Source organism: Globicephala melas, chromosome 18, assembly GCF_963455315.2.
Source record: "Globicephala melas chromosome 18, mGloMel1.2, whole genome shotgun sequence".
Taxonomy (NCBI): domain Eukaryota; kingdom Metazoa; phylum Chordata; class Mammalia; order Artiodactyla; family Delphinidae; genus Globicephala; species Globicephala melas.
In genome coordinates, this window is record NC_083331.1 from 32,519,627 (window position 1) to 32,541,526 (window position 21,900).

Genomic DNA, 21,900 nt, shown 5'->3' on the forward strand with positions numbered 1-21,900 from the left:
TATTTCACTCAGCATAAAAAAGAATGAAATCTTGTCACTTGCAACAACATAGGTGGATGTAGATAATATTATGCTAAGTGAAGTAAGTCAGGCAGAGAAAGACAAATAGCATATGATTTCACTTCTATGTGGAATCTAAAAAGCAAAACAAATGAACAAGTGAATCAAAACAGAACCAGACTCATAGATACAGAGGACAAACTGTCAGAGGGGAGAAGGGTAGGGGGTTGAGTGAAATAGGTGAGAGATATTAAGAGGTACAAACTTCCAGCTATAAAATAAATAAGTCATAGGGATATAGTATACAGCATAGGGAATATAGTCAATGGTATTGTAATAATTTTGTATGGTGACATGGTAACTGGACATTAGCATGGTGATCATTTTAGAAATATATAAAAATATCAAATCACTCTGTTGTACACCTGACACTAATATAATATGGTATGTCAATTATAATTAAATTTTTAAAAGTAAGTAATAGTAAGATTGGAGACCTAAATGCAACTGTGTCAAATAAATAAATAAATAAATATTCTCTGGGGGGAAAAAAAGGAAAAGTTTTTATTTCTAAATGTTCCTGCCTAATCCATTCAGATATCACATTCTGCAAATCACAAACAGTACTAAAATTAAAAGCTGAAGTACTAGCTAAATCAGAACATTTAAAAGAATGACTGACATACTTGACAATCTCATGGGGGCAGAGAAACCATAAAAGTAAAATGAAAAGTAAAAATAAATACAAGGAAAAAAATAAGTGACAAGCATGGGGAAAACTGTTGTGATGACATGTAAAGGATTATATGAAGAAGGCAATGTAAAAAAATGAACCGAGGATATGATTGATGAATCTAGAGAAGGAATAAAAATGACCAGTAAATATTTAATCTAATAATCAAAGACATACAAAGTAAAATAACAATTTGATATTATTGTTGATCCATTGTGCATAAAGAAAAATTATTAACTCCTGTGATTGGACAGAGCGTGGATAAACTAGGACTCTCATACACTTGGGTATACACAAAAGAAAAATTGGTACAATGAAAGGGACAATTCATTTTTACTTCCACCATAAAAGAAAATCAATTTGGTAACAGGTTTCCAAGTGTAAAATGTGCATACACTTTGACCTAGAAAATCTGTTCCTAAGGCTTTTTTTTTTAAATAAATGATTTCATAACTGATCAGAATTCATTTCTGCGTTTTTAAAATATATTTATTTGTTTATTTATTTATTTGGCTGTGCCGGGTCTTAGTCATGGAAGATGGGATTTTCAATCTTAGTTGTGGCATGTGGGATCTTTAGTTGAGACATGCAGGACCTTTAGTTGCAGCATACTAACTCTTAGTTGTGGCATGTGGGACCTATTTCCCTGACCAGGGATCACACCCGGGCCCCCTGCATTGGGAACACAGAGTTTTAGCCACTGGACCACCAGGGAAGTCCCTGCATTTTTATATTAATAAACACTTGGCAACAATCAAACTGTCCATCAAAAGGGAATTAGGTAAATAAATTCCAGAGTAACCATATAATAGAGAATATTCTACTATCATTAAAAATATTGATGGATGACAGATGAATGGATAAAGAAGATGTGGTACATATATACAATGGAATACTACTCAGCCATAAAAAAGAATGAAATAATGCCATTTGCAGCAACAAGGATGCACCTAGAGATTATCATACTAAGTAAGTCAGAAAGAGAAAGACAAATACCTTATTCTATCACTTACATGTGGAATCTAAAATATGACACAAACGAGCCTATCTATGAAACAGGAACAGAATCAAAGACATAGAGAACAGATGGGTGGTTGTGAAGGGGGAGGGGGTTATGGGAGGGATGGAGTGAGAGGCTGGGTTTAGCAGATGTAAGCTTTTATATATAGAATGGATAAACATCAAGTTCCTACTGTATAACACAGATAACTATATTCAATATCCTATGATAAACCATAATGGAAAAGAATATTTTAAAAAAGAATATATATACTATATATATATTTTATATATATATATAGTATATATATATATATAGTATATAACTGAATCACTTTGCTGTATGGCAGTAATTAACACAACATTGTAAATCAACTATAGTTCAATAAAAAAAATGTTGATGGAGGTTTATATGAACAGAGTTAAATTATGGTTATATTAACCCAGGTTCTCTCTCCACCTATCATTGAATCAATGCATTTAGTGGCTCAGGAGGAGGGCAAATATAACATAATACATATGTATGTGAATGAAATTTTAAACTTAAATCAAGAAGTTTAGGTTTTAGAATATGTGGTACACATATACAATGGAATATTACTCAGCCATAAAAAGAAATGAAACTGAGTTATTTGTAGTGAGGAGGATGGACCTAGAGACTGTTATACAGAGTGAAATAAATCAGAAAGAGAAAAACAAATACTATATGCTAACATATATATATGGAGTCTTAAGAAAAAAAAGTGGTTCTGAAGAACCTAGGGGCAGGACAGGAATAAAGATGCAGACATAGAGAATGGATTAGAGGACACGGGGAAGGGGAAGGGGAAGCTGGGACAAAGTGAGAGAGTGGCATGGACATATATACACTACCAAATATAAAATAGATAGCTAGTGGGAAGCAGCCACATAGCACAGGGAGATCAGCTCGGTGGGATAGGGAGGGTGGAAGGGAGACGCAAGAGGGAGGAGATATATGTTTATGTATAGCTGATTCACTTTGTTATACAGCAGAAACTAACACACCATTGTAAAGCAATTATACACCAATAAAGATGTTTAAAATAAAATAAAGGAAAAAAATAAAAGTTTAGGTTTTTAAGAGCTGGAGTTTGTGAGAGAATGATGTTTAGTTTGAAAAGTTTGGCTTTGCATATTAGAAGCCAAAGCTCTGAAGTGTTCAAACAAATGATAGATTTGGATGATTGTCCGGTGAGTTTCTTCTCCTTTCTGGGCAAAGAAACAAGTTTATTTTTCACAGACATAGAGTAGAGTAGTAAACTTGGCTGCTATCAGTGGTCTCTGAGAAGGAATATAGTTCTCTGCATTCCTGTTGACTAAGCTTTGAAAGTGGGATGAGTGGGGAGAATAGAAATCCAATTTCACTTAAGGTGCACCAATGAAGAGGGTACCTAGGTTTTACTTCTCTAAGTACACCCCAGGGACACTGCAGGTCTTTTAAAGAAATTCTATGTTTAGTGCGTGTATTAGTTTCAAATTGCTGCTATAACCAATTACCAGAAACTTGATGACTTAAAACAATACAATTTATTACCTCATAATTCTAGAGGTCAGAAGAACAAAATTAGTCTCAGTGTGCTAAAATCAAGGTTGTTGGGAAGGCTACATTCCTTCTGAAGTCTTTAAGGGAGAATCTATCTCTTGCCTCTTCTAGATTCTAGAGGCTACCTACATTCATGCGCTCAAGACCCCTTTCTCATCTCTAAAGCCAGCAGTGTAGCATCTTCCAGCCTCTCCCTCTCTCTGCTTCTATTATTATATCTCCTTTTCAGCTTCTGATCTTCCTGCTTCCCTTTTATAAGGGTCTTATGATTATGTTGGGCCTACCAAGAGAATCCAATATCATCTCTGTTTGTAAAGATCTTTAACTTAATCACACCTGTGAAGTCCTTTTTACCATGTAAAGTAACATAATAACAAGTTCTGATGATGAGAATATGAATATCTTTGGGGGCCATTATAACATGGTACACTAGCAGTAGAATAGAAATGACTGTATTAGATGTGTCAGCAGGTGGTCCCAAGGGTAACGTCAGTTTGGCATTGGGAAAAGCTGACAGGGCACAGGTGATGTTAAGCAGTGGATGTTTGTGTCCCTTCGAAATTCATCTGTGAAATCATAACCCCGGAAGGTGATAGTATTAGGAGGTGGGGCCTTTGAGAGGTAATTAGGTTATGAGGGTGGAGCCCTCATAAATGGTATTAGTGCCCTTATAAAGAAGGCTCCAGAAAGCTGCCTTGCCCCTTCTACCATGTGAGGACACAGTGAGAAGACAGCTGTCTATGAACAAGAAGTGGGCTCTTGACAGACACTGAATCTACTGGCACCTTGATCTTGGACTTCCCGGCCTCCAGAACTGTGAAAAATAAATGTTTATTGTTTAAGCCACTCAGTCTATAGTATATTCAGATATAGCAGGCTAAGGAAGATGGGTTGGTGGGCAGACTTGAAGAGACCTTGTGTTTATTATAAAGTGGATGGAGAATGTACAATCTGACAGCCAGATGTCAAGGAATGATTCCAACCCTTTGACCAGATGTGACAAGAATGAAAACTGCTGCCTAAAGGGCAGATAAAAGGCAGCATAAGACAGAGGAGGATCATTAAGGATCTAACCTTGGTTTTCTTCTGCCAAGATGATTCATAGCCCTTGACCATTAACCAAAAAATCACCCTAGGTGAAGTGAAGGAGAAAAAAAAAAAATCCTGAAGTTCTGTGACTATGTCAAACCATGAGTAACCAAGAAAACAGTGGACTGAGTCCACCATGAATTGCCAAGTTTGACTTTTCTACTAGCTGTGGGTCTTCAGAATAAATTAAGCAGTATTTTACTGTAAGTTTCATACACTTCAGTAAATATTTTGAAATTAATAACTAAAACTTACCTTTATTAATATGTAAATAAAGCTATAATTTATTATATGAGAAAACACACTATAAAAATATGTTATCCTATTTTAATTGCTATATTGTATTTACATGTGTTTATGCATAGAAAAACATTTAAAGTTTATGCTCCTAATTAATTTAAACATGGGTCTTTCTGGCTGATTGGAGGATGTGATTTTTCTGTACTCTTTTTCTTTACACCTATCCAATTTTAGATCTGCAATGCGCATGTATTATTTGAATAATCAGCAAAAATAACAAAGCTGTTTCCATTTTGCAAAAAGCTATGGTAAAAATACTATCATTTATTTTAGATAATGAGACGGTGTGGATAGAACACTAAACTAGCTGCTGGCAAAATGAGATCGAGTGTCAGTTTTCCAGTATGCTAGTCATGTGACCTTGAATAAGCCACCTACAGTTTAGGGGCCCCATCTGGAAACTGGGGACAATGATGCTAGCTATACTACCTCACAGTGGTACCATGTGGAATGCATTGGGCTTGACGTTTAATGTGTTATCTAACCCTCAAAACAACTCTTGATGTGTCTATTTTTTTTTTTTAATTTTATTTTTTTGCGGTACGCGGGCCTCTCTCTGTTGTGGCCTCTGCCGTTGCGGAGCACAGGCTCCGGACGCGCAGGCTCAGCGGCCATGGGTCACGGGCCCAGCTGCTCCGCGGCATGTGGGATCCTCCCGGACCGGGGCACAAACCCGTGTCCCCTGCATCGGCAGGCGGACTCTCAACCACTGCACCACCAGGGAAGCCCCTGTGTCTATTATTACCCTCATTATACAAAATCAAATATAGAAAATACATATTACAGTTCTTTGAAAAACATAATATAAACCTAAGCTATTCCTGCAATATAATCAAGAAGAAATGCTTGCAGTGCTAAGTGTAGATGTGGATGTCACATAGAAGCTCTTTAAACAATATACAGATAGATTGATTTCCAGTATGACGATCAAATTCCTTTAAGGTATTCAGCAATTTGAAGAGAGATCTGGGAGTTCTCCGCCTGAAGATAGCCTCTTTAAAACCAAACATTTCAGTGGTATTCTATCACTGCCAGGGTTCTTGATTTAAGCTTTGCTTCTGAGAAATAGATTGTTGATTGAAAGTATCAATTATAAACCTGTGTTTACTAAATTTGAAGTGATTTCCATAGCAGTTCTGTGTGTGTATTTGAAAACACATAAACATATATCTGTTTTATATATGTATATACACATATTATCATGTTAAGTGCTTAGCTATCATTAATTACCTAGTATTCCAGTTAAGATGAGATATAAGTTATGAATACAGATGAGGAAACTAGAATCAGGAATATGGACCAAGTATATTGCCATATGAAATAAAAGTGTCTAGAATAATTCTGTATAACCGAATTAGAAAAATGAGTACAAATCCATACTTCCTTATCTAAAAGCTTTGAGGTTACAAGTATTTTAGAATACAGAGATTTTTGAGTTTCAGAAGGTAATTAAATGCATATAACTTATGTAATGTGCTGATATGTAATATAACCTCTCCAACAGGTCTGTGCCCTATAATCAACCGTATTGTTATTTCTGCAGAAAACTGAATGAATAGTCATACTATAAGTAGGATAAATAGTCTTTAAACAGTCTTATATCAGTTCAGGCTTTGCTGTCAAGTGAGTTTGCAGCAAGCTTAGGAAGAACTTTTCAGTTCAATTAAATGAGGTGCTTCCATTTCCAACTTGTTTTCAGGTTTTCATTTGCTCTTCATTTTCCTGCTCTTGTTGATGTGCTGAGAAGGGCTCACAGTTGTAGAAAGAGATAATGTGAAAACACTGTGTTAACAGAAGATTCATCACTGATGGTGATAAGAAAGTTGTTTACAGGGAAGGAAGTGCTTGTTTCACAGCATCAATGTGTACTCCATAGATGAATAAAGCATATCCATGTCACTGGATGGAAAGAGCTGATAAACAGTTTCCTATGCTAAAGATTTTAGAAGCCTTTAGTTTGTATGAAAACCTAACTAACTCTTGACCTCTGCTTTATGGGCTCTTGCTGGTGATAATGCTTATTATCAATTTCAAGTTCTGACGACCTAGTTGAAGTTATTGGCAATGTTGATATGCTTAGGACTGTAGATACTTTCATAATTTGATGATTATGTGAGTAAGGTGAATAAAGGGTTTATTTTTCCTGGACTTTGGGTAGAATATTTCCATTAGCAATAGGTCAAAAATAAATGGTGACTTAGGGTTGAAGAAAGTTCCTTCTATGCCTACTTTCTGCAGGGTTTTTATCATAAATGGGTGTTGAATTTGTCAAAAGCTTTCTCTGCATCAATTGAGATGATCATATGGTTTTTCTCCTTCAGTTTGTTAATATGGTGTATCACATTGATTGATTTGCATATATTGAAGAATCCTTGCATTCCTGGAATAAACCCCACTTGATCATGGTGTATGATCCTTTTAATGTGCTGTTGGATTCTGTTTGCTAGTATTTTTTTGAGGATTTTGCATCTATGTTCATCAGTGATATTGGCCTGTAGTTTTCTTTCTTTGTGAATCTTTGTCTAGTTTTGGTATCAGGGTGATGGTGGCCTCGTAGAATGAGTTTGGGAGTGTTCCTCCCTCTGCTATATTTTGGAAGAGTTTGAGAAGGAGAGGTGTTAGCTCTTCTTTAAATGTTTGATAGAATACATCTGTGGAGCCACCTGGTCCTGGGCTTTTGTGTGTTGGAAGATTTTTAATCACAGTTTCAATTTCAGTGCTTGTGATATGTCTGTTCATATTTTCTATTTCTTCTTGGTTCAGTCTCAGAAGGTTGTGCACTTCTAAGAATTTGTCCATTTCTTCCAGGTTGTCCATTTTATTGGCATAGAGTTGCTTGTAGTAATCTCTCATGATCCTTTGTATTTCTGCAGTGTCAGTTGCTACTTCTCCTTTTTCATTTCTAATTCTATTGATTTGAGTCTTCTCCCTTTTTTTCTTGATGAGTCTGGCTAATGGTTGATCAATTTTGTTTCTCTTCTCAAAGAACCAGCTTTTAGTTTTATTGATCTTTGCTATCGTTTCCTTCATTTCTTTTTCATTTATTTCTGATCTGATCTTCATGATTTCTTTCCTTCTGCTGACTTTAGGGTTCTTTTGGTTCTTCTTTCTCTAATTGCTTTAGGTGTAAGGTTAGGTTGTTTATTTGAGATATTTCTTGTTTCTTAAGGTAGGATTGTATTGCTATAAACTTCACTCTTAGAACTGCTTTTGCTGCATCCCATAGGTTTTGGGTCATCGTGTTTTCATTGTCATTTGTTTCTAGGTATTTTTTGATTTCCTCTTTGATTTCTTCAGTGATATTTTGGTTATTAAGTAGTGTATTCTTTAGCCTCCATGTGCTTATATTTTTAATAGATTTTTTCCTGTAATTGATATCTAGTCTCATAGCGTTGTGGTCGGAAAAGATACTTGATATGATTTCAGTTTTCTTAAATTTACCAAGGGTTGATTTGTGACCCAAGATATGATCTATCCTGGAGAATGTTCCATGAGCACTTGACAAGAATGTGCATTCTATTGTTTTTGGATGGAATGTCCTATAAATATCAGTTAAGTCCATCTTGTTTAATGTATCATTTTAAGCTTGTGTTTCCTTATTTATTTTCATTTTAGATGATCTGTCCATCAGAGAAAGTGGGGTGTTAAAGTCCCCTACTATGATTGTGTTACTGTGGTTTTCCCCTCTTATGGCTGTTACTATTTGCCTTATGTATTGAGGTTCTCCTATGTTGGGTGCATAAATATTTACAATTGTTATGTCTTCTTCTTGGATTGATCCCTTGATCATTATGTAGTGTCCTTCCTTGTCTCTTGCAACATTCTTTGTTTTAAAGTGTATTTTTCTGATATGAGTATTGCTACTCCAACTTTCTTTTGATTTCCATTTGCATGGAATATCTTTTTCTATCCCCTCACTTTCAGTCTGTATGTGTCTGTAGGTCTGAAGTGGGTCTCTTGTAGACAGCATATATACGGGTCTTGTTTTTCTATCCGTTCAGCCAGTCTATGTCTTTTGGTTGGAGCATTTAATCCATTTACATTTAGGGTAATTATCGATATGTATGTTCCTATTCCCATTTTCTTAATTGTTTTGGGTTTGTTATTGTAGGTTTTTCCCTTCTTTTGTGTTTCCTGCTTAGAGAAGTTCCTTTAGCATTTGTTGTAAAGGTGGTTTGGAGGTGCTGAATTCTCTTAGCTTTTGCTTATCTGTAAAGGTTTTAATTTCTGCCTCAAATCTGAATGAGATCCTTGCTGGGTAGAGTAATCATGGTTGTAGGTTTTTCACTTTCATCACTTTAAATATGTCCTGCCACTGCCTTCTGGCTTGCAGAGTTTCTGCTGAAAGATCAGCGGTTAACCTTATGGGAATTCCCTGTGTGTTATTTGTTGTTTTTCCTTTGCTGCTTTTAATATTTTTTCTTTGTATTTAATTTTTGATAGTTTGATTAATATATGTCTTGGTATTTTTCTCCTTGGATTTATCCTGTATGGGACTCTCTGTGCTTCCTGGACTTGATTAACTATTTCATTTCCCATATTAGGGACATTTTCAACTATACTCTCTTCAAATATTTTCTCAGTCCCTTTCTTTTTCCCTTCCTCTGTTGGCACCCGTAGAATTCAAACGTTAGTGCATTTAATGTTGTCCCAGAGGTCTCTGAGACTGTCTCAGTTCTTTTCATCCTTTTTTCTTTATTCTGCTCTGCAGTAGTTATTTCCACTATTTTATCTTCCAGGTCACTTATCCGTTCTTCTGCCTCAGTTATTCTGCTATTGATCCCTTCTAGAGAATTTTTAATTTCATTTATTGTGTAGTTCATCATTGTTTGTTTGCTCTTTTGTTCTTCTAGGTCCTTGTTTAACAATTCTTGTATTTTCTCTATTATATTTCCAAGATTTTGGATTACCTTCACTATCATTATTCTGAATTCTTTTTCAGGTAGACTGCCTATTTCCTCTTCATTTGTTAAGTCTTGTGGGGTTTTACCTTGCTCCTTCATCTGCTGTGTGTTTTACTGTCTTCTTATTTTGCTTAACTTACTGTGTTTGGGGTCTCCTTTTCACAGGCTACAGGTTCATAGTTCCCGTTGTTTTTGGTGTCTGTCCCCAGTGGCTAAGGTTGGTTCAGTGGGTTGTGTAGGCTTCCTGGTGGAGGGAACTAGTGCCTGTGTTCTGGTGGATGAGGGTGGATCTTGTCTTTCTGGTGGGCTGGTCCATGTCTGGTGGTTTGTTTGGGGTGTCTGTGCCCTTATTATGATTTTAGGCAGCCTCTCTGCTAATGGATGGATTTGTGTTCCTGTCTTAGTAGTTTTTTGGCTTAGGCTGGTCAGCACTGTAGCTTGCTGGTTGTTGAGTGAAGCTGGCTCTTGGTGTTGAGATGGGGATCTCTGGGAGATTTTCGCCATTTGATATTACATGGAGCTGGGAGGTGTCTTGTGGACCAGTGTCCTGAAGTTGGCTCTCCCATCTCAGGGGCACAGCACTGACTCCTGGCTGGAGCACCAAGAGCCTTTCATCCACACAGTTCAGAATAAAAGGGAGAAAAAATAGAAAGAAAGAAAGAAAGAAGATAAAAGAAAAGAAAATAAAGTTATTAATATGAAAAATAATTATTAAGAAAAAAAATTTTTAAGTAAAAAATTTAAAAAAATGGACCAACAGAACCCTAGGACAAATGGTAAAAGCAAAGCTATATAGACAAAATCACACACAGAAGCATACACATACACGCTCACAAAAAGAGAAAAAGGGAAAAAAAAAATCTTTGCTCCCAAAGTCCACTTCCTCAATTTGGGATGATTCGTTGTCTATTCAGGTATTCCACAGATGCAGGGTACATCAGGTGGATTGTGGAGATTTAATCCACTGCTCCTGAGGCTGCTTGGAGAAATTTTCCTTTCTCTTCTTTGTTTGCACGGCTCCCGGGGTTCAGGTTTCGATTTGGCCCCGCCTCTGCGAGTAGGTCACCTGAGGGCGTCTGTTCTTCGCTCAGACAGGACGAGGTTAAAGGAGCAGCTGATTCGGGGGCTCTGGCTCACTCAGGCCTGGGGGAGGGAGGGGTACGGCTGCGGGTTGAGCCTGAGGCGGCAGAGGTCAGCGTGACATTGCACCAGCCTGAGGCACGCTGTGCGTTCTCCCGGGGGAGTTGTCCCTGGATCCCGGGACCCTGGCAGTGGCGGGCTGCACAGGCTCCCGGGAGGGGAGGTGTGGATAGTGACCTGTGCTTGCACACAGGCTTCTTGGTGGCGGCAGCAGCAGCCTTGGTGTCTCATGCCGTCTCTGGGGTCCGTGCTGATAGCGGCCACCTGCGCCAGTCTCTGGAGCTCCTCTAAGCAGCGCTGTTAATCTCCTCTCCTCACGCACCAGGAAACAGAGAAGCGAGAAAAAGTCTCTTGCCTCTTTGGCAGCTCCAGACTTTTTCCTGGACTCCCTCCCGGCTAGTTGTGGTGCACTAGCCCCCTTCAGGCCGTGTTCACGCAGCTAATCCCAGTCCTTTCCCTGTGATGTGACCGAAGCCCGAGCCTCAGCTCCCAGCCCCCGCCCACCCCGGCGGGTGAGCAGACAAGTCTCTCGGGCTGGTGAGTGCTGGTCGGCACCGATCCTCTGTGCGGGAATCTCCCTGCTTTGCCCTCCGCACCCCTGTTGCTACCCTCTCCTCCGTGGCTCTCAAGCTTCCCCTCCGCCACCCGCAGTCTCCGCCCGCGAAGGGGCTTCCTAGTGTGTGGAAACCTTTCCTCCTTCACAGCTCCCTCCCACTGGTGCAGGTCCCGTCCCTATTCTTTTGTCTCTTTTTTTCTATTTTCTTTTGCCCTACCCAGGTACATGGGGAGTTTCTTGCCTTTTGGGAGGTCTGAGTTCTTCTGCCAGCATTCAGTAGGTGTTCTATAGGAGCTGTTCCACATGTAGATGTATTTCTGATGTATTTGTGGAGAGGAAGGTTATCTCCGTGTCTTACTCTTCCGCCATCTTGAAGCTCCTCGTGACTTAAGGTTGGAGAAAAGTTTTCCAGCAGTGACTCACACACTTGTCTGCTTCAAAAAGAAGCGGGTATCTATGTATTAATGTCAACACTTCGGATCTAGTAATGGATAGGATATCCATGAAAGATATAATAATAAGAGGAAAGGCTACAGAAACAGTCTTTAATTAACTTCCTTCCCAAATCTTCCAACCATTCTGTCAAACTAGATCCAGCTGTGACTGAAGACAATAGACCGCTGGTATTTATTGGTCTCTAAGGAAGGTGCCTCACCACTGCAGGTTAATGTAGAAAAGTCAATCTGGGCAATTCATGGTGGACTCAGTCAGTCCAGTGTTTTCTTGGTTACTCATGGTTTGCCCTAGACACAGCACTTTTTTTCTCTCTTTTCTCCTTCCCTTCACCCAGGGTGATTTTTCAGTTAATGGGCAAGGGCTATGAATCATCTGGACAGCAGAGAGGACAGGGTTTTTTCCTTGATGATGCTCCTTGGTCCTATGCTGCTGCCCTTTGGACAGTGTCCTCTCTTCTTGCAACATCTGCTAAGATGGCTGGAGCAAAAGTTTGGTAGAACCTCTCAACAATCTTGAAAGAGTCATCATCCTACTATTAATGGGGAAACTGAGACCCAGAGAGGTTAGGTACTTTGTACAAGGATCACATAGACATAAGTGATAGAGCTTGCAGCCTTGTATAGTTCAAAAAATGGAATGAGAATGATAACTTAGGGATAAAAAGTAGAATTTTATTTAATACATTGTCTAGCAAGCTTCTAGAGATAGCTATACTTTATTAAATTGCACATAAAAATATGTGGGGATACTTCTTCAAGGAATAAAATGTATACGAATAGCATCAATTTATGATCACAAGAAATGGACCAAAGAGGAGTGAAAAACCCAAGAATGATGAAAACACCTTCCATATATTCAGCATGTGTATTATTTCTATAGGTTTGGAATGAAAAGACATTGTATAACGGTCTGTGTGCTCATCTAAAATGACAAGAGAGTAGGAGATAAAAATCTCCTAACACAAACAGCAGTTTTGTTTCCAATGACAGTGCAAAGAGCCAAGCAAAATCTACACTAGGTAGTTTAAATTACTTTCTTGAGGCTGACTTTAAGAGTGATTTGATTCCTACTTTGTGCTAGCAAAAATACATCTATGAGCCTCTGTGTGTTTTATTCCCTTTTCCTTCATTTAAACTCACACACCCACAATCCACTCACCCTCAGACACACACACATAACCCACACAAAATATATATAGATTAAGTCTTCTCTAAATCTAATCACAAATAATACATTTCTAATGGGGGATGTCCAGGCATTGTGATAGGCTTATAAGGAATGATATTTTAGCTAAAAATCCTTTAAGCAGACCTTATGCCAACTGGTCTTCTTAATCAGATGCTTGACACTATAGGAGACTCATCAAATCCTCTTCATTAGTTTTTCATTAGAATAGTGAACAGACTTAATTTTTCAAGGTACTTATTGGTTAAATTGGTTCTCATTTTGATGTTTTCCTGGGGTAAAAAAAGTTGGGGAAGTTGAATTAGATGCTGAACTGAGCCTGTAGGCATGATACTCAGTAAGTCAGACTCACTAAATGGAACCATCAGCAAGAAATCAGAGGGAGGATAAAACCTTATGGGTTGGGTATGTCTGATATATGTGCCTGGCTTGGCATAGTAAAAACAAATAAATATTCAAGAAAATAAATTTTAAAAAATTGGCCTGGGCATCAAGGAATCTAAATTTATTTTTAATTAGATTTGTGACCTCCTGTTTTCCCCATTAAATATGGAATACTTTTGCATGCCAACAGGATAAAGTTGTGAGAAAATAACTGTAAGCAGAAGTGCTTCTAAAACCTGATTTATCCTCCCTATGCCTAAAATACTTTAACATTTCTGGATAATGAAAAATTAGTAGATTAAAATATAATGTTCTGAGGGTTACTACTCTAAAAGCTCATTAAAATTGATAAGAAAAACACTGAGACCCTAATATAAAAATGAGCAAAGGATATGAACAAACAGGACATACCAACAGAGATAATTAGCAAGCAAACATATGGGAAAATGTTTAACCTTGTTAGTTACCAAAGAAATTCCAGTTAAAATAACATTGTGTTAATACCGTACCATTTAAATGTGTCAAGGAAATTATATACTGGTGGATTCTACCAAACATTTAAAGGAGAATTAACACCAATCCTTTACAAACCCTTCTAAAAAATAGAAGAGGAGGGAACCCTTTCTTACTCATTCTATGAGGCCAGTATGACCCTGATACCAAAACCAGACAAAAACATCACAAGAAAACTACAGACCAATATGTTTTATAAATACAGATGCAAAAATCTTCAACAAGATACTAGCAAATGAAATCCTGCAACATATAAAAATATAATACACCATGACCAAGTAGGATTTATCTCAAAAAATCATGGGTAAATATAACATACCACATTAATGCAATGAAGGGAAAAAACAACATATCATCTCAATAGACGCAGAAAAAGCATTTGATGAAATCCAATACTCTTTCATGAAAAAAACACTCAATAAACTGAAAGTAGAAGGAAACTCCCTAAACCTAATACAGGCCATCTCTAAAAATCCACAGCTAACATCATACTTAATGATGGAAAACTAGATCCCTCAAGATCAGGAATAATAAAAGAATATTTGCTTTTACCACGTCTACTCAATATTGTACTAGAAGTACTAGTTAGAGCAAGTAGGCAAGAAAATGAAATAAAAGTAATCCAAATTAGAAAGGCTCTCTATTCTGTTCTATTGATCTATGTGCCTATTTTTAATGCCAATATATGATTATATCTTTTAAATTATTTTTATATATATACAAGGATGGACGAAGAACATGGACACAGGAAACCAAGTGATTCACTAACATGGTATAATCGTTGGTATCCCATTCCTCCTCATAATTGCATTAATTATGAAGATTATGAATCAACCACAATGTTCCTTAGTATTGTGATGTCGTTATATTTAAAACATTTTGAAAATACTTGAAGGAGGATTTCTGAGTGTTCCTTTGGATATGTCTAGCATATAAAGAAAGATGTGTGGATACTCAGTCTAGAAAATGATTCTGACCAGGATCATAGCAACACTGAAAGATGTAGCCAAGTGCAGTGAGGTGGGGTGCCTACATCCTCTGCAGAGCAGCCTGGGCAAGATTGTCTCCTGGAGGTGCAGCCAGACCGGGGGGGGGGGGTGAGATGTGGGCCTTCCCACTGACCAAGGCTAGGACAACAGACTGTGTACTATGAAAAGGAAATTTATAATTACAGAAATGATGACCTTGAGGTGTGCTCCTTATATGAATCAGAGACTGGAGCACATCACTGGATCTTTAAACAGAAGTTTTTAAGCTATAACATGCTTTTACAATTTTTAATATTACAGCATATTGCATACATATTTACATATAGAAAAGTACACAATTCAAGCCTACAACTAGGTGGATATTTACATAAGTATAAGTTAATTTTGCCACTGCCCAGATCAAGACAGAACTTTTCTGGCAGTACCAGCAGGCTCTTCGTGCCCACTCACAGTTTATAACCCAGCCAGAGGCAACCACTATCAGACCTGTATCACCATAGACTTAGTTTTGCTGCGTTTGAACTTGACAAATACGGGATTATTCAGCATGTACTCTTTTGTGCCCCCTTCTCTTGCTCAGTATTACATCTGGGAGATTCCTCCATGATATGCATGTATCTAGAATCCATTCTGTTTCAGTGCTGTGTAGTATTGTCAATTTACAATGTGGATTTACAATTCCTGTAATCTGCCTCCTGCAGAATGTAGAAAGGCTAACGAATTTCCTTTTATTTAAATTTCACTCTGATGTTAAACACATGCATGATTAAATAAACTATCTTAAGAGGAGGAAGTTTAAAATAATAAAAAAAGAATTTCCTTAAGACTATTTGGTCTTGATAAGACGTCAGATGTAGTCAGCTGGAGAGCTGTTGCTTCTGAATAAATAAAATGGGCAGATGGGGCTTCCCTGGTGGCGCAGTGGTTGAGAGTCCGCCTGCCGATGCAGGGGACGCGCGTTCGTGCCCTGGTCCGGAAGGATCCCACGTGCCGCGGAGCGGCTGGGCCCGTGAGCCATGGTCGCTGGGCCTGCGCGTCCAGAGCCTGTGCTCTGCAACGGGAGAGGCCACAGCAGTGAGAGGCCCGCGTACCGCAAAATAAATAAATAAATAAAAATAAAAGCAGGAAAAGTAAGAAGCAGGAACAACAAGCTCTGTCTTAAAAAAAAAAAGGGGCAGATGTTTGGGAACATCTGTAGCATTGTATGATAATCCTGTGGAAAGGGTAGGCAGAACCATGAAGTAGAGGGATTGACCAGTTGGCCAAAGTGGTAAACAAGGGAAATTTGCAAGTCCAGGAGGGTTTGCAGGGAGCACACAGTGATCACACGGCCCTTTGGAGTTGTGGGTTTGAGGCACATGCAGTGTGACTCCAGTGGTCTGTTCTGTCCTATTGTACAGCCATCTTGCCTGTTTCAGGCAGAAGATTAGATTAGGTTCAAATAGAAGTGATGAGGAAAAGGTTTCATTTCAGTCTTAGCTGTCAGTAAGCTGCTGTTTTCAAACACCAGGCTTTCAGACTACAGCTAACAGACGTAGGCTGGAAAAGGAGAATCAATTCCTAAGAGCTATAAACCACATTTCGGAGCTTGCTCTGGGAGGACATCAGAGGTTAGATTATGTTAAATAGTAATAGTAGTAATAATATTAGTGTGTAAGTGTGTTCTTATTTAATGGGGAGATTGGGGCATGTGTTTTCTGTACCTACAGCTGGTGACCTTCTCAGTGGGTCCTCTCGCCTCTGCATTCTCTTCTTCTCAGAACTTGGTGTACAGAATCTTTATTTCCTAGAAAGGCAAAGTAATTGTTGACTTGTGAATCTGTAGAAGCTGGCATGTAAGCTTGTTGGCTGCTCACCAATCCAGCTTTCTACTGACAGAGAAAATTTCTTTGTTTGTCATAACTAAACATATTAAGATGTATAGAACATATTTTGAATGTTCTAACATAAGTTGGCACTCACTAAGGTCTGTGTGACCTTGGGGAAATTAGATCTTGGAGTCTGAGTTTCCTCAACTGTAAAACTATGATTTTAAATTGAGAACGCTAAAGTGCATGTTTAAATGCTGATATAATTTATTTCTAATTCAAGCCATGTAGAGAATCTCAAAAAAGAAAAAAAATTCCCCTTAGATGTTAGGCTTAGCCTTACAACAGCATTGACTCCAGGAACCAAACATTTGATTTTGAATAACCTTGAATTATATTCTGCTTGAATCTGGGTGCTACATTTGGAGCTCACAATGTACCCCACTGAGGCGGCAGAGAAGCACCAGGAGGCAAAAGAACAATTACTTCTTGAAAAAGAGTGATGAGACCCTGACAATAGAGTGGTCTTTTTGGGATAGATAAAGTGCCAAATGTCAGATAACATTAGATTAATTTGAGATCCAGAGAACATTTAGGTCAGACTAACAAATTTATCTTTATTTGTGCTCTTAGCAACCTGTGTGCCAGGTGTTTATTACTCTTGGACAAGAGCCTTCTGCTTATCTGGGAAGAGTTCATTGAGACATGAGTGTCCATTACGTAGGTGTGACATTAAGTGATAGGAAGTTGGCATGCCAAGCCCATGTTGTAAGGGACCATGTTTTATGAGGAGGAAATGTTCATGATTAAGAATTTCTTAGACAAAATTAGGCTCATGTTTAAATTATCCTGAGTTATAAGATGATCACCAGAGAAAATGTGCAGTCATCCTCCATGGAATTGTGCTTATTTCAGGCAAAATTATTCCTAATGCCCATCCCTCCTTTTAGTGTCCAATATACAGCTGTCAAGTGCTGATGCAAGGCAAGAAAATTCCATTTTTCTTTTCTTCTATAAAAAACACGAAAATCCTCCCATGCAATCTTCTAGGCTACTGTCATACAGTATGATTTATGTATTTCTTATATGTTTCTTTCTTTTCAAACCTGGAAGTATATTCTTTTGTTTTATTGGGCTATTTATTCTCTTGACATCCTTGGATGTGAGTTAATGGAACCATGATAAAAGGATAGAGAAGTAGAACAAATAAGCCTGATTGTATAGATTAGGACTTCCTGACAGATTAGGGGTGGCAAGGATAGGAACAAAAGATAAAAATCACCTGATTCATGTGCACTGGGATGGTCCAAATAAACCAGTGCTTGAAGGTTTTGCTATACTGTGACTCTGAAAAATAAATGCAGGAAAGATTGGGTTATGACTGTGGAGACTAAGGAAAGATGTTTGCTTTCCTTTAAAAAAATTAATTTTGATACATAAAATGTAAATGCTTAGTCTAAGAGCCTAGCACAATGCTTTGCATTAAATGAACATCTAATAGATATTTGTTAAAGTCAGGGAAAGGAGTTGATGCATGTGGGACTAAGGAGATGGAGTAGGCAGACATCTATTAGTTTGTCTTCCCAGAAGAGTTCCCATCCCCTTTCTGGCCAGGCCCCATTCATGTGGCTAAGATTGGAACATGCCACCATCTGACAGGTCCTGCTGATTCTGATTGGTGTAGGGATGGAAACCCAAAGTAAAATAATCCTGGTGCCTTCTCTCCACAGTGATTGGCCCAGAGAAGTACCCTTAACAAAATCTGAGCCAATTGGAAGGCCTCCCCAGGATTTTTCAAATTGGAAACATGGAAAATCATGGTAAAGCTGGAAGAACGTAAGAATGAAAATTGCTGGTTGTTACTCTTCCATACTCAGGAGGAAATAAGTCTGACGTGGAGAAGTCAACCCACAGATAGAAACAAGAGAGGGAGAAAAGTCCTGACCACATTTGTCCCTGGTTCTAGCTGTTCCCATGGCCCAGTTTTATCCTTGGCCCTTGTGAGATTTGGTCACTTGAGCCAACCCTGCCCCCTTCACCAAAGCTCAAAGAGTCCTAACTAATACAAGGGACACTTAAAGTAGAAGTAGAACTGGACTGATTTGGAAGTAACTAGATTCTGAGCAATGTGAGGTCAAGGATCATGTCTTTCATCTTTATAATCGCAGTGCGTGAAGTAGTGCTTGGTACTGTTGGTAATCAATAACTGCAGAGTCATTCCAAATACATTTATTAAGTATCTAGGAAACATGCTTAGTGCTGGGAATAAAACAGTGAGCAAGACAATTGCAGTCCTTGCCCTTAAGAAGCTTTCAATCCAGAGAGAGCACAGATATAACCCGGCAATGGTAATAAAAAGTGATGCTTGATAGAGGAGTATTTACTTAGGGTTATTAGGTGACAAATAGCGTAGCTAATCTAAGCAAAGAAGGGAATTATTAACTAATGGGCTATTTCACAGAACCCAAGGGAAAGAATGCAGCCTAGCCTTAGTGAGGACAGGGACAAGAACTGGAGAGACATTGTCCACCCAGTAGTGCTCTTTCTGACTCTCCTCTCTGCTTCTCTTTATCTTTTCCCAAAGACTGCCCCCCAGTTTGAGTGCTACTCTAAAGCACTGGTCACAGTTATAAAGCTGGTCACAGCTTCCAAGAACAAACCTGTCTGAGGAAGATAATCAAACTGACCAGAATTCCTCTGAGGAGGAATATCTAGTTTGAAATCATCCTTGGATAAGTTGGTAGGCTGAGTGGGTGAGCCCTCAGGGCATGCTCGAGTTGCACAAGCTAATTGCTGTCAACTCTATGCATAAAACAAGAAGAATGGGTGTGACCCAGGAGAGACAGTTAGGAAGGAGAGGGTTTAGAGAAGAGACTGAATGACCTCTCTACCCTTCACCTCATTAACAACAAAGACTACAAAAGTTAAAAGATACTCAATGACCAGATATTTGTAATGGAAATGGTGATAGAGAGCTGAGTTCTGTCTGGGTTGGAGCAAAACGAGACAGTCCATGAATAAGCAAGAGGAAGACAGCCAAGTTACACAAGTTAGTGGCCCAGCCACCTGGAGAGACTCATTCTCTTTGCTCCTATTTCATGTTGCCAGAAAAGAAACTCTGATTGGCTGATCTTGGGACTGGTCTGTCTGATAGGCATGTACAAAATGACTGTTGGGTCCACAAGGGGGTAGATGGGATAGTTAAGGGGATTCTTGTGAACTGGTCAGATGTTCTAAAAAGCATTTAATACAGGGAAGAAATGGGTGTCAAGGGAACATATAAGAGAGGTGTCTAATTCATGCTAAATATTCTTTGAATAAAAGAATGAGTAAACTAGATTTTCTTGTATGGTTTGTCAAAAGCTGTGATATATACAGAAGGAAGACAAAGCCATGAGGCAGTCAAAGTCAAGAGTAAGAAAAAGCCATGAGGTAGGAAGAGAGTAAGTAGAATACGTGGTTGCAAGAGAAGTAGACGCTGAGACAGAGACTCCAGAGGCTTTGCTGATGTGGGGGAGGGCAGATGATGAGATGCGACCCAGCGAGCAGACAAGCGCTGTTCCTGTTCTCCTCAAGGTCTGACTCTGTGAACGGAGGGCTATTATTCCCAAGACCTGGTAGTTTAAATGCTGGACTTGTCCCTTTTTTTCTTATTTCCTTATTTTCTCCAGTATTCTTACAAGTAACTACCATAGTTGAGATGCCCTGAGCACATTTATGTTCCTGAGAATCTAAAAGAGCTTAATAACAAAACAAGGAAGGAAGGAAGGAAGGGAGGGAGGGAGGGAGGGAGGGAGGGAGGGAGGGAAGGAGAAAGAAATGAGCAGGATCACGGCTAGCACGTGCATGTTTATAATTGAGTAAGAGTTTCGTTCTCCCCTTCAACCCGGTTCCTTTCTCATAGTTTCTGTTTTCCTCTCCATCCCTACTTCTTTATTCCCTATGAATTCCCTCTCTCAGCCTCCGAATAAAAAACCTATTCTACCCATCTTTCTCCTTCCCCTTTCTATTTAGTTACACATAATGTTGTACAGATGTTCACTGGGTTGCTCAACACTCAACTTATGCAAATTTGACTTTATACAAATTATTACATAAGGCACATAATAAAATTTTAGAGACACAGAAAATTTTGCATTATGTGTGGAAATGAAAAGTATTTTAGTGCATAGATGAATGCTAAGAAGCAAGGCCTAAAATAGCCCCTACGAGGAAAGGGCAATTGCTCTTCCTCTTCTGCTGTCTCTTAATCCCTGCATTGATAGAGTAACACTCCTCCTCCATCTCCTTTGACTCCACTGTGGTAGAATCTGCAGTGAAGTGCTCAGAACTGGGATCCCACTGCTCTGGGTGTCACATCCTTTTTTTAGCTGAGTGACCTTGGGTAAATCATATAATCTCTCTAAATCTCAATGTCCTACTCTACAAAGTAGAGATAATAAGGTTTCCTTCCTTGGAGTTGTTATAAGAAACAAATCAGATAACCTTTGCATAATGCCCAGCCTGTAATGAATATACTTCCCTGATATTACTCACCCCAGTAACAGGCTTCTTTCTTTCCTGACCTACAACTTAAGTCCTTTTCAACTTCTGAGTCATGAAAAAAACACAAGAGATCAATAGCACAAACTGGGGAGCATCAGTAGTAGAAAATGTGGTCCTGTGGGGCTTCAGATCAAAAACTAATCTTTTTTTTTTTTTTTCGAAGTGAGTTGGATGGATCTGAATTCATACAGCGATGAAGTGAGCTGGAGGTTCCTCTAAAATGCTTTTCCAGGTGTTTGAAAGGGCTCTCAATTCCTTCTTTCCTGATCCCTTTCTTTCATTGCAGGTTCTCCTGCATAAATAAATGTGGGGGGAAAAGCACTTAAATCAAATTTGGAGGAGGAGAAGGTGGGGAGAGTAATAGTCAAGGTTTGTAACCTAAATATTCTCCCTATGAAAACAACTTCCTACAGAAACTCAGGTCACATGCCTTTAAACTGCAGTACAGTGGAATAAAACGGTTCTCAGCTCTTATTGAATGGGGAATTTATCGGGCTGCCTTTTAAAAAAAATCTCCTTTTGTGGAACCAGTGAGAGTCTCGGGAACCATGTTCATATCCATAATAATGAAGTCAGATAAAGGTGAACGACTCAGATTCTGCCCATCAAACCATCCAAGCACCATGTGAAAAGTTTTGATAAGGCCCCAGGAAGACAGTTTATGCAGTCCATTTGTCATTGAATATGGTCTCATCCTTAGCACAACATTTTTAAACAGTTTGATTTTTAAAAAAA